Genomic DNA, 14742 nt, shown 5'->3' with positions numbered 1-14742 from the left:
CAGGATGTACTGTATTATCTTGTGCAATTTCACACACACTGAGAGGCAAGATGGCTGCTCTCAAAACTGGTCCATCTTGTTAACACGCATGAACACACCAGGGAATAGGGGGAACTGTTCACAGGGACTGTAATGTGCCGATGTCAATGAGTAGCCTCGGAGCAAAACTCACAGCGCGTCTCTTTCTGACACCAGCTCATCTAATTCACTCCAGGTGTGAGGCCCATCGGCACAGAAAATCAGGCGTAATGTGCAGACGCACAAACAGGTGTGCATCGTGAGGTGTTCAAGTTTGGAAAAGTGAGAGGGAAAAGAAAAGAGGAGAAGAGAAGAAAAAACACAAAGTAGTGGACAACTGTGAAGGGAACAGGAGAGTTAGATGGTGATAAAAAGATAAAGTCAGAGCCTGACTGACGTACTGAAGAGAAAGAGTGTGGGACTTGGAATAGAGGGAGAGATGAAGAGAGAGCTGCTATCTGATAGAAGGGATTTGCCCTTCCCTGGAACAGTAATTTACTAAAGCCATTCTACAGAGACCCATCAGTGGCGATCTGCTGGCAGATTAGACGACAAAACCTCATCCCTCGCTTTCCCTCCAGCCAATCAGCGCCAGGCAGCGAGCAGAGGGTAGAGGATGAAGGGAGGACAGTGAAGAGGAGGGGCAAAATTTCCTGTCACTGTTGAAATCGGGGAGGCCACAAACACAATGGTACTCACAACACATGCACGCAAAATACATACAGGAGATTGAATTGGGCTCAGAGCTGTTGTGATTGCATTTTACCATCCTCGGGATAGAGCAGGTAACACTGTTTGGTTGCAAGAGCTGGGGATTTGTCATTTATAATCAGTTTTATGCTCTTGTTTCCCCTGAACTCACTTTTCCTTTTTTGCAGTTCGTATCATGCCCCAAAGGCCCTCGAAGCATTCCGCTGCTGTATCAGTCCAGTCATTCGCCGTCCAGCGCTAACCTAGCTCTATCCGACTGCCTTCTCCCCATCCCACTTCACATGCACTGCAGAAGTTGTCAAGTGTGCCCCAGCTGTGCAAGCAGTGGGAACTGTTTACAATGGTACATCATCAGTGAGACCCAAGAGCCCCACACGCTAGCAGAGCTCTCACAACCACCGCTCAAGTGTTTAGCACATGATGTTAAATATTATACACCTACTGAACAAGTCAGTGACCCAGCATTAACGAATGCAAACTGTGTTTCTTGAAGCTGGAGTTTTCCCAGCTTTTCATGCAAACTTCTTTTACACCCTTGTAGCAAAAAACAAAGAAATTCTGAAAAAAATGAATGCAAAAAGCAGCAGAACTGCGATTTAAACTTAAATCTGGAAAACTGGTGGTGTGCCAAGTATTTCCAGCAGCTCCAACATACGTCTATGCACAAATGCTCCTCTTGGCAATAGACATCCTGTGTCTCCCTCTTTAGCACTGACGTGATCAAAACAAAACAAAAGGGAGCTGTTCCTTCCCCTCTCTACCATCACCGTTTCCCGTCTGGAGCTGCTGCCCAACCTCACAGGACCCCTAAAGACCCCTGAATTCCCAGAGGAAAGGGCTGACATCACCCACCCATGTCTCCTGTCAACTATAACCTCTGAAGGCACGACTGAAAGGAAGAGAGGAAAAGGCAAGGCCTTAAATGGAAGCTCAGCTTTGCAGTCTAAAAGCTGCATGTGAACAGTCAGAGTGGCAAAAATTTCCTACAGCCTAAAACCCGATGTTCAAACACCGGGAGACCTCAGACTGAGAGAAGGTGTAGTTACAGAGTTGTGAAGCGAAAACTGAAAAGTTGTGGATGGGACTCTTACTGAAATAGGGTTGCTTGAGGTCTAACACTTGCTCACGTGGAACACCTCGAATCATTGTTTAAGGGCAGGTTAAACTAGTCTTGGGCACTGGTTTGATCCATCAAGAGCTCCTAAACAAGAACTGCAATCAAAACATGAAAGAATGAAAGAATCTGACATGTTACGTCAACTCCTAAGCTAATGGATATAATACACTTTGGATCTTCTCCTTGTACAATCATTCTCTTGTTATTTCAGGTTCCAAATCACTTCTTTGTGACTCTAGATCTCTCTAAAGCACATGCATATTTTCACACACACAAAGAGCAGGTGATAGAGCTGCTCGAGGAACTTTTTTGAATAATTTTTTTTACTGTTTTTTGTGGTGACAAAACTTCTTCTCAACATGACCCGAAACCTTTCTGGCTCTGTTTAAAATTATTAACTGTTACACTGCACCTTTGAGTAAATCAGGATTACACTGCTCCCTGTTTCTTTCTGTCACAAAAAGTGTTGTAACCCAAATGAGGAATGAGGCGTGACTTCAGTGAATATGGATTCTAGGAAATATAAGCTCAAGTCATGCTGAAACTACGCAGTTAGAGCTGGACTGTAATGGTGGGTGAAATAATAATAATTTAAAAAATAAACATTAAAATATTGTGCTCTAAAGAAAAAGTCTTACTTAGAGTCATGTGGTATGTGCACAAAACTGTAGCACATGGTGTAAAACACTATTGCGTAATGTAACAGATGCTGTTTCTATTCTGTTGTAGTCTTAAAGTCTCAACATGGACATACCACTAATGTTACCTTCTGGTTAACCTAAAGCTTGTTGGCATGCCCACAAAGTACTTGCATAGATAGAGCATTTGTGAGCTGAAAATTGTAACTGTAAAAGTGCCCATCAGCGTTTGTAATGCTAAAAGTGTCACAGGTGTGTTTTATGGAGGAAACAGAACTGAATCCACAATCGCTGGTGGATGAGCACGCCATTAGTCATTCAGAGTCGTTAGTGATTAACTGCTTTGCCTCATGGTGTGGCTGCAGGACTTAAAGCATAAGAGCCTGCATGAATAAACATGAATAAACTGTTTTGGGTTTTTTGTGCAGGAGTAACGGTAGCTACACATAAGCTTGAGAACTTCACTCTTTGTTGGGATCGTCGTAAAATTGAGTTATAAGCCACAGAAAATTCACAAATACTGAAATACTATATTAATATGCTATGATCCTTCATTTCTGCACTACATTGGAAACCTCAATTCAATTACACTTTCACACAAACAGTGTTCTTAAAACGCCTTTTTAAACATTTAGTAAGTGTTAATCTTTAATTCATCGCTAAGGGCACATGTAAATGTCCTTTTACTAGTTGCGGTCTACACAGTGCATGGAAAAACAGTGGTGTGTGGCTCTGGCGAGGCTTAGCCAATTCAGGGAAAATGACTCAGTTAGGCTTGAACACTTGAAATGCAGGATCCACACCGACTAAACTACAAATGCAAAAGCCAGTTTCACTGTTGCTCAATATCTTAGAAATCTGAAACCCTTGAAATAGAAGCTAAATACCTGGTGTTTTTCTTTAATGGATGCAATCGTTTGTAAATGCCGAATTTCAATTGCATTTGATTTGAAAGGTCACATACACCTGTGCAATTGTGTGACAATTAAAATATTCAGCCCAATCTAAATGCTGCATCTCTTCTTTTCGGTACACATGAATTAGTCTATCCCTTTCCCACTCAAATTCCAATGTCTTATATTCATCTTTTCCACCAAAAATATGTTTTGGGTTTTTTGGGGGGGAAATTACATGGATTTAAGCTACAGGAAACCAACCCATCAACAATTCACAGCAACATTTTCCCACAAAGGTCTGCAGTGTCTTCTCCTTGGTGGATGTAAGCTGCGCTTTGGTGAGGCAATATTTCTCTCCGAATAACCTTCGAACCAAAAGCAGCAACTTCGAACAAACAAAATGTTTACATTCTGCACCCATGTTTTCTTTACCTTGATCCTCACAACAGCCATGCAAGTCAGTAAAGCAACAAAGAAGATGCACGAGTTAAGTTTTTGGTTTGTAATGATTCACAAAAGTGAAAGGAGACGTTTTCCTTTTAAAACCACTGCACTCCCTCACTTCTATGATTCATAAAGTTAACGTCAGTAGGTTAATCTTAAACTAGATGCATGATTTCACACTGCTGTTTCAAGCATAGTTTCACTTCAACTACACTTCGTTTATTCACTGTAAACTGACTTCAACATGGTTTGAAATTTTTGGGTAATTTGTGGGAAATTCCCCGCAACTCGCTCAGCTGATTTAAAAAAAAACAAAAAAAACCCCACAATTTCAAATAACTGATGGGGAAGTGACACGGATTACTTCAGTTCTTGTCAGGAATGTTAGAAAATGGTGGATACTGTGGACACAGTTTTTTGGAGCATGTAAGAGACGTCACAATAAACAGACATCAAGTCGGGATAATGCAAACTAAACCTCATGTTGTAGCAGCATCAACATCATTGTCTAAGAGAACTAACAAACCTAAAGCAGGTGTTTTTTGTGGGGTTTTTTTTGACCACGCACAAATCTAAAACCAATTACAGCTTCACCATCTCATTTCCTACCTCTGCACACAGTCTCCTGTTTGTACACTGCCAAACACTAAAATAATTTCTGCACCACATTCAACTAACCACCCAATCTAATTATTGCTAATAATGAGTTAAAATGAAATGAAAAGCTAACAGCTGAGGTGTGGATTCTAGTTATTGCTTTGTGTTTTGAGTTGCAATATTATGGCTGACAGAAAGAGCTTCCAGCCAGTCTTCACAGATAACAGCCCAACCTCAAAGTTTATTTGAAATACACAAGTTTCTGTTACACAAACCTCTTTCCCCCCCTCCTTTCCCAGTGAATTTAATCCAACTGGTGATGCTCCGAGGGCTCCACCGCTAAACAATAAGACCGCAGAGAGAAACATGCCGTTAAAATGAAATGTTCGAAAAATCTAGCCCTCTAACGCTCTCTACTTTCACAAAAGATGGACATACAACAAGTTGTATCAGAATACACAAAACTATTGCTTCACTTAAAAACACATATAACACCCACAGCACATGCCACGACTTAGGACAGCAAGTACAAGCAGAAAGTTTTAAAACTCTAACAACTAGAAAGAAAGAAAAAAAAAAGAAAAGATAACGCCTCTTGATGATATACTTAATAGTGAAAGTACAGTTTAGATCTTGTGATTATAGTTTAAGTAGCTTCCTTTAGCTGCTCCTTTATTTGCGAGGAGTCACCACAGCGGATGGATTGACACGTTTGCTTTGGCTGGATGCCCTTCCTGAAGCATCCCTCCCAGGGATTTGTGTCTCCTCCCAGCACTGAACCAGGGACCTTTCACATGTTAGGAGAATGTGTTAACCACCGCACTATACACCCACTTATACAGATTTTTCATTTATCGCTTTCATCAAATGAGGTTACCACAACCTAAAAAAAAGTTTAACTAATTTACTTCTCAAGAACGTTTCAGACACTCCCTCTTGGGACTGTCCAGTGTAGACTAAACCTGGCAAGCAGGTGCTGGCTGGTCGTCGCTTTTCATGATCATGTTTGGTACAATCTGCAGTTTCTCTCGTCCAGCCTGCTTTAACACGACCACTAACATGATGACGTCAGACTCACATTGAAACAATAAGAACAACTGGAGTGAGCCAAGTCTGCAAAACGGCTCCAGTTAATCAAAATGACTTTGTTTAACTTAAAAAAGACAGACAATCTTTCACTAAAACTATTTTATACTGAATATATGGATTAAATATTTAGGTTGGTAGATTTTTTTTTTTAATAATACATGTACACATGCTACTGTCTTTGTGCTTGGAGCACTGACGTTTTAAGTACCACTGAATGAGGCTCAATTCTAATTTGGCTTTTCGGTAGTACTAGTTCAAAAGGAGGGTCTGTGTTAAGACTTGTCTATATCTCTCCAGAACAGTCATGACAGCTGATTGGTCAGGATTTGATCTTTTTTTCTACTACCATACTGGATTTTTTTCTAACAAACAGCCAATCTTTCTTCCCATTTTGCCACCATTCTTCCTTAAAAGAAGAACAAAACTGGCTCCATTGTTGCCACTTTCTAACTCCTACCCTCACCTTTGACCCTCAGCTCTCTTCTTCTCCACCCTATCCACTCCTTTTGGCCTTCCATCCCCATCCCCCTTGCATAAACACATGACCAGGCATCATGAGTGGACTTCCTTCAGGAAATTCAGGACCACCACCGGGGGGAGAAGCTCCACAAAAAAAAAAAGTCAAACAATGACAAACACAGACTTCTCCTGCTCACTCCAGCCCAATTTTGGCTATAACGCATTAGGACTTGCGAATGAGATGAGGGCTAGGTCAGCACGACAGGTTAAGACAAAAATGAAAACCAAGTGTTGCTTTAGTGTGGGAAATGAGTGTGAGCGTGTGAGCGTGTATGCATCCACAGATTGCAAACATGCTCAGAGTTATCCTTTAATACTTATGTAGGTGGATTTCAGAGCAGTCTTTTTGTTGCTTTTTTTTTTGAGTGAGAGAGGTTTCAAATGTCTACAGGCTTTCAACAGACCGTATAAACACTGACTCATCCAAAAACCATCAGAGGCCATTATACCCTTAACATGATAATCCAATGGAGCGTGTATTTATGCATGACAAATCTCTCATTTTAAGCTAGTGCTCTGCACAGTCCACAAACCTCAGAGAACTTTAAGGATAAGAACCATGTCTGCAGTGTGTGTAGGTGGTGAAACTTTGTGCGTGCAATCATAGAAGCAGAAGTCCAACCTATTGAACTCCGGGCAGTGGCCGTTTTATTGGCAGAGCCTCAATCATAACATCTTATCTACGGCTATGCTGAGTCATGGAATTCAGCTGTGTCCAATAGCCAAGCAGCAGGGTTACTTATGGCTGCCATTGATTGGTTGATCCCTGAGCACAAAGCTGAAAGGGCACATACCAGGAACACAGCCTGAAGCAGTAACTGGCAGCAGTTTGTTCACACTTTACTTTACTCAAACATCCTTGTAGCGGCCCCCCCAACAAAAAACTGAAAACCCACTTTGTGGCATCACACTCTCACTTTTCCTCGTTCCTAAAGATCTCCCTTCATGTTCAGGCTCCATAGCTCTTGTCCTTCTGTTGTTTAATCGCATTTGCAAAAGAGAAAACGCAGCCGTTCGTGTCCAGAGGTCACCATTCCTCTGTGGTCCTTGACGGTCTCAGTAATTTCAAACATTGTCAGCACTGTATTAATATTTTTTAAATATTAAAGTACCTCAATAGAACCGTACAGCCACCATTCAAACCACTGTTCATATTCATAGCCCTTATTTTTATCTAGAAATGTCCAACAATGATGGATTTAACCCAAACCCTCCCTGCAGCTGTCAGACTGTACAATCAGAACTGCTCCCAACAAACATAGATGTTTACATCTGCGCTGTAACTGCAATAAGTTAATCAACCAATTCGCACTACAACCTGGTTTGCCTCTTATCTGTAGTTATTTTTAATTTAATAACTGTACAGTACTCTGTTTATAGTAACCATTGTCCTTAATGTAAATATGTGAGAAAAATTGTGTATGTTTCTGTTCTGTGTCCTGTTTGTTTGTATATGTGTCTTTCTGGCTGCTGTTACAACCAAATTTCCCCTTGTGGGACAATTAAAGGATTATTCTATTCTATTTGTGTTGAACTTAAAATTCTCAGATCACTAATTTGTTGAAAAGGGCCAGTGAATAGAAATATTAGTAATACTTTCTAATCTTTTTGTTCCCTCAAAACAGGGTCATTTCCCTCGTACATAAATTGGTCAATCAGGGTACAGAGCTAAACCGGCTCTGGAACAGAACAGGGCCACAGTACAGAGGCCTTTATATCAGCCTGTGCCCATCTGCAAATCTGTAATGAGCAAGAGAGCCAAAACAGTGGGGAGAGAAGAGAACCTCAGTTCAACTGAGGCAGGCACACTTTCTAATGGAAATTCAGATACAATCATCCCAGAATGCACTTCTCTCTGCCTAATAATCAGCCACTAGAACAAGGCAGTCATTGAGAGGAGAGTGACTGTAATCTGGTCTACCAAACTCCAAAGCTGCCCGCTATAATTAGCTCCTTTCTCCATCAAACACAGACTTACAGTGACTCGCAAGCAACCCTCTCTTGTAATACAAGAGGAAAGAGATTTAGCGAATGACGCGTTTTCTGATGAGTAGGAAAAAATTTTCCATGCTTGGCAGGTGGAGTAACTTCACTCTGACAGGTATGCAAGCAGTAAAACTGGAGCAGGTGCAAGTCCACCATTTAATTCAGCCAGCACAGTAGAAATCTAAGAGTCTGGGTCGACACTGCAAAGCGGCCCATGCTGTGCTACAAGCCTGAGACACTTTCGCCCTATTGAAATAAACGAATCACTACTTAGCTTAGTGAATTAAGTAATGTTTCACACTACAGGGCTCAGGTAATTTCTAATGACCTTTCCTCGTTTTTTTCCCCCCTGGTCCACTGTTGAGAAAACAAGTGAGCTGACATCTTAGATTTGCTGTAAGGAGTAAGTGTTCCTATGCTGCTTCTATTACAAAGCATGAAAAACCCTGGATTTATCTGTTCACATAATGTGGGACAGAACAGTGTCCTCATCAAAGGATGCATTCTCATCTCTGGCCTACATGCTGACAAACAAAGCCTGTTCTCCTCTAATCTCGGGAACATGTTCAAGCCCAGGACTCACAACATGATCCCAGAGACAGACTGACAGGGGTGAGTGGGTATGCTGGTAGCTAGCCTGCTGCCTGGGCAAATGGCACGGTTATTAGGGGAAGAAGATGCTTCCTGGAGAGGTGTGACTGCACTGCAAAGGGCCCAATCAAGCACAGAACAGAAGTGCTGACAGCTGCTAATGCATTTACCTGAGCGTAAAGAGACCGTCTTACCAAGAAAACTTTGCATACGAGTCTGTGTGCGTTTCCTCCTTAGTATGGTCTCCCTGACAAGGCTGATTAAGATCAAAGGGAGGAAAACTCATCAAAAAGCACATATTCAAGCACAGCCAGTAAATGTGTGCTTCAACCTACTTGCTTGAAAAGGATGCACGATACCAAAGGCACATGCCCATTATCAAGGTTCCTGTTTTAAAATGTCTCCTTTAACTGGCAATGACACAGCAGCACAGACCAAACCAATGGATACTCTGTTTTAAGGCAACGTCATAAAGCTACACAGAGATCTCATGCTTTAAAATCAGCCATTGTCAGTCTTTAATGTAGAAGGATCACTCTTTGAATTAAAAGCACCAAAGTCCAGTGTAAGGACTCCCCCCCCCCCCCCCCCCCAAAAAAAAAAAAAAAAAAAAAACCAGAAAGAAAGAAAAGGGGGTGGCTTCCAGGGCAATGGCCACTTTGCTGCAGGATTAGGCTGTGACACACTGGTGACTAGTCCTGGCATAAAAATAGATTAATAGTGTTAATTGTCTCCATTAGGTCACCCTAACCAGCCCAGAACTAAAGGATAAAGGGGTGGACATTCCACATTCAGTGAGCCAACATAAATATCCTCACCTGAGATTGGTGAGAAATAACTTGAAAGGTTTTAAATATTTTCTAGGAAGAACACAGCCTTTTGTGTTACAGGTTGGGTAAAGGAAATGAGGAAGTTAGTACAGGTACCCTCAGGCATTAGCCAACTATATCAAATAGCCAGCCCTGTGCAACTTTGGCATTTACAAAGTTAATGCAGGTTAAAATAAATTTTCATGAAGAAAACGTAGTATATTAAGACCTTAAACACGACTGAAATGTACGAAATTACAATAAACAAAGCTTTTTAAAACATTAAACGTCTATTTTTTTTTTTTAAAGCAGAGCATAGTAAGAAATAAACTGAACATGCAAACATGCTGTGACACAACTGTTTAACAATCTTCAGCCTATCCCAAACATCCTATCTGCTCTAACCCGATTTCAAGTCCTGTTTGCCCCTTACGTTCAGACATAGCCTGGAGTTTCTCCAGGTCTGACAGACCAATGCATTCCAGGTGTTGTTGTCCAAACAATTGTAAGGTTTGGACAGGATCCATTTTTAAGACCCCCACCCCCCTCAGTCCCTTTCTCCTATATAAACGTCCCATTTAAACAAGCACACGTTAACCCCTAACCTGCATAAGAACCCCTTTTATTTTAATACACACTCGTATCATCACGCAGTCATTATGATTACTATTAACGGGCTTCAAATCAAGCCAGCCCCGTGGAGGGAGGGGGACTGGGGTTAACTCCCAGTTTCTTGTTACTCGCAGTACTTCACTGCAACCCAAGCTGAAATGTTAGGAGAAGTAAAATCAGGTGAACGCCCTAAAATGTCTTTTGCCAATACTAGTTAGGTCTAAAAACTGCTTATTCACACTGACTCACACACACAATCGTTGCCGAAAAGCTACAGTCTACCTACCATATCATTCCCGTTTCTGTCCTGCTCTTGTCCGCTCCTTTCTTCCTCTCCGTGCTCTTCTGCGACCCGCAGCCGGGGAAATACTTTAAAAACCAGACAAAAACACTCCCTACAAGCTCTCACATCGATTATTTTCCGCCTTTTCAGTAAACAGGCTGTCTGTCCATTGCTTCCCACATAGGGTGTTCACTTACATCAGTCTGAAGTTTTCAGACACGAGATACATAGATGGTTTGTCTTTTCTCCCAGTCTGGAAAAAAAAATACAAGTAAATTCTAGTAAGGAAAAGGGCAGGAAAAAAAATCCTGCTCAACTTCAGTTTTTTTCACCACGGCTGGAAACGTCTTGAGAGGAGGAGAAAAGGGGGGCCGGCGTTGGAAAGCGCTGTTTCGGTGTGTTTTCCCTTCTTGGTTCACCACCACGTTGTTTTGACCAATTATTATTTCCTTTGTTGTGTCAAAAAATTACAAAAAAAAAGAGTCCACAGGAAACGCGACCGCAAGGATCAGCCTTCATTTACAGAAAAAGCGCCGCTGTTGGAAGAGTACAACAGTTCGTACGAAAGCCTTGTGTGTGTGTGTTTTTTTCCCTTTCTGATGTTAAGCCCCTTGCAGGATAAATGTGTGACGTTGTGTTTAAGTCTATTTTTTTTTCCCAGCTTCCCAGTAATGGCGGCATGCTCTTCACAGAGAGACACTCTCGCCCAGCGGTAAATATACACAATTACAACAAACGCAGACTGTTTATGATACGCTGCTCATCGCCACACTATTAAGGCGTAGCTAATGGTGACTAGTAAGCCGAGACCAACAGTGAATTTATTTTAAATAAACCATCATAATACTCTTCCATACATGTGTATATTTAAACTAAAAAAAATAGTTGACGTATAACATGCTGAATACATTAAAGAGATATTCGAAAATATTTGAAACAACAAAAAACACACATACGCACACAAAGGGTGACTATGCTTTAGCTAGCAACCAGCTACTTCTAGTTACTTTAACTATTTCTGTTACTTTCTAGTTTCATTTCTTTATAGCCCTTTCTTTTATTTTAAATTGAAGAACAGCAAACTAGCTCCGTTGTCCAACATGGACTTATTTGTGAGTTGTATCAAAGTGGGACTAATGTCTCATCTTGGGTTACTGTTAAACATGAAACTGTTATTTATTATTTCTAAGCATAAAAAGGAAATGTGTTTATGTTATCATGACTGTGATTAATTTATTTTATTTTGGCCCATCTGCGTTCATGGCCCCACGGCTCCCATACCACTTCCTTGCAAAACTGACCACCATTTCCCTGGACAGATTCAAGCATTAGTTATACAACACTGTGGAAAGGTCTTGAATAACCCATTAGTTTCTTTATATTTTGCCAGGAAAATGGAAATAGGTTCAGCGATTTATTGAAACATCTGTAAGGATATGTGGAAAAACAGTATATAAGGCAAAAACAAAGTTTGTACTATTCTAATGAGCGACATCAGTAGAGTTCCCATATGTGTTTTTTAAATTTAGGTATCCTTTGACTGCGCTGGAAGTGTGATTGAGGTTTGACTCATCAGTTCCCATCAGATCCCTCACACCACTGCCGCTGAACTGCAGACCCAAACCATGACAAACACTCTACCATGTTTTGCTGACTCTAGACACTCCCTGTTTTACCCCTGCCCTGATCTCCTCTACACACACTGATGATGATTTCAACTGAGAAAAACTTCAAATGTGGATTCGTCACTTCTGTTGCCACTGATCTTTTCTTCTTGTTCCCTTTCCTTAGGAATGGCTTCTTGACAGCCACCTTAAGAAGAGAGGGACTAATTGCAAAATGATTTGATTGTGACAGACTGCTAGTAACAAAAGTGTCTAAAGAAACTAATTTAATTAGTCTCTAATTTTTCTGATATCTGTTATGTGTAGAAAACCAGGTGTGGTTCATCTTTTGAGTTAGGTTCCTTTTTTATGGTTGAATGATTCATAGGTCAATACTAAGTGGGTCACTTAGCATTGATCATTGGTTGAGGACTTTTGCACAGAACTGTTGCTTAATAGATTTAAATAGTTAATGGCTGAATCATTTGTGAAAGATTTGTTGTGCATTCACCCAAGGACTCCCACCTAAACTGTTATTGAACAGCAGAGAGAGGAAATGTTTAATGCCTTTCCTGAGAAAAATTAATCATCTTAAAGGTTAGTCCTAATTATAAGTGTTGTTTGCTGAGTTATGTGCTTGTCAAGAGTTATTGTGAAGTGTTTTCTACTTTGATTAAAGCCATTTTAAAAATTAAGGCAGAGAGTTGAGATACATTGGAGAAATATCTGCAGTGTTGTACAAGACAACAGCCTGTACTAAAGAGCTCAAACAGATGTTTAGTGTCTAGCAGTGAGACCCTCTCTTGAAATTCTTTCTCTCTCTCTCTCATTCACTCGCTTCCTCTCTCTCCCTGTTAGTCTTTCCTTGAACTCTCAAGAACATGCAATTCCGATCTGGTAATCTAAACTCTGTGTGATATGAAAACAAATAGTTTGTGTGGCCGTAGAACTCAATTTATTGTTTTGAACTGGAATTTGGCACTTTAGGGGATATTTAAGATTAAACCATCGTAAACAATGGAGGCATCGTGTTTAAAGGTTGTTACTGTATTCAACCTCCTGGAGTGTTGGATAGCAGAATCAAAACATAGCAGATAATCATTTGTAATAAAAAAAAATAGGAAAGAAATTATGTTGTTCTTACATAAGTTATTAAATTGAAGTACATAATGTGCACTATGTGTGTCCTGACAAGCTTGAATTGTGACCCATCATTAAATGCACAGTCAAACAGGGTTCAAGGTGCACTGTCCTGTGTTTGAGTAAGTCCACACGCTTCTGTCCAATTGCATTACTCACTAGGTTCTCAGCAATATTTGCATGACCCCAATCACACGGACCAAGATTAGCTGAGGTCAAAGTGTGTGTTGAATAATGTGCCTCTGTTTTACATCCCTTTCGCCTACCTCCACTTGTTTTTAAAACAGGCCAAGGTCTTGCGACTATCACAAAACATTGCTATGCAGTGCTGCTTATGCATATAATTCTTATATAACCACCACGGCAAATTGTATTTTTATTTTACTCTAAAATACGCGACAGTATCAAAACACAGCTACAAGCATTATACAGAAGAAAAACACTGCACTTTTTGTTTAATCACTGGTTTGTTTCCTCTTTCATTTTATTATTATTTTTTTCCATCCCACTTCCAGTCCTCGTTGTATCTGCAGCTAAAATATGTCTCAGTCCCAAGGGCAGCGCATTCCTCCACTCACAGTTGTGCAATCCCTGACAATCACAGTCCCCCATCCCCCCCACCTCTGACTCCCTAAACACCCAGAACAGAGGCAAGCTGTCCAAGCTGTCTGGGCAATGTTCTGCGGTGAATTGGCTGCCCAAGCAGACCAGTAAACAAACTCTGACTCTGCAGAAAACAACCTCCAAAAATAATGTAACCTCAAGAGGGTGCAAATAAGTTATATAGGCTATTGCTACTTTTCAGCCTGTAATGAGTTTGGGTATAAATCTTTTGTATTCTACAAATCTTCCTTTTTGTTCATGTCTTTATGCTAATTATACGCAATAATCTAATATAATTAAGTGGATATAAATAAAACAGTTTGATTAACTGTGTATGTGACAAATACACTATCACTTTGGGGACTTTTTTACATTTAGTAAGTCTGTATGTGAGCAATTTTCACCATGTGTATCAACAAATAGAGCAGACAAAGGTCTCTTTGGACTATGATGATGTGATCTGTAGTGAGATCAGGCAGCACGTGGAAGAGAGCCTGGAGAAGTGGAGGTATCCTCTGTAGAGAAGACATTTGTGAATGAGACGGAGACCGATTTAACAGTGAAGGTGACAGACAGTGCACAACAGAGAAGAAGAAGAAGAGAGTGCAGGCAGGGTGGAGTGGGTGAAGATGAGTGTCAGGGGTGATTTGTCACAGATGGATAGCGGTAAGAGTGAAAGGGAAGATATAGATGTATGGTTTTGAGATGGTGGCCCTTACAAAAAGACAGGATGCAGAGTTGAACATCCTCAGATTTTCATTGGGAGTGGGACCAGGAGGGATAGGATAGGAAATCAGTATATCAGAGGGACAGCTCAGGTGAAGTGCTTTTGAAATAAAGTTAGAGAACCAAGGGTGTGAGGCGGAGGGATAGGTGATATATTCGAAAAAGGGTGTTAAATATGAAGCTGCCAGGTAGGCATACAACAGGAAGATCATCGAGAAGGTTAATGGATGTAGTGATGGAGGACATACAGAAGACTGGTGTGACAGAGGAGTGTGCTAGGCAAGGGGAGATAGGAGATGAAGGTAAATGATTAACTATGGCGACCCTTAAAGGGAGCAGCCAAAAGAAGAAGTGTTAAC

At 40.8% G+C, this 14742-nt stretch overlaps 1 protein-coding gene across 1 annotated transcript in view; it reads right to left on the bottom strand.

The window, feature by feature from the left end:
• The window catches only part of arhgap35a (Rho GTPase activating protein 35a), a 66081-nt gene extending 55050 nt beyond the window's left edge, over window positions 1-11031 (bottom strand). The window contains exon 1 of the mRNA XM_085184337.1: window positions 10314-11031. The gene's annotated coding sequence lies outside the window, so the exon portion shown is untranslated. The remainder of the gene's footprint in view (window positions 1-10313) is intronic.
• Window positions 11032-14742: the final 3711 nt, after the last annotated feature.

Source organism: Neolamprologus multifasciatus, chromosome 14 (assembly GCF_963576455.1).
Source record: "Neolamprologus multifasciatus chromosome 14, fNeoMul1.2, whole genome shotgun sequence".
Classification (NCBI taxonomy): Eukaryota; Metazoa; Chordata; class Actinopteri; order Cichliformes; family Cichlidae; genus Neolamprologus; species Neolamprologus multifasciatus.
This window is presented reverse-complemented; position numbering and strand designations above follow the sequence as displayed.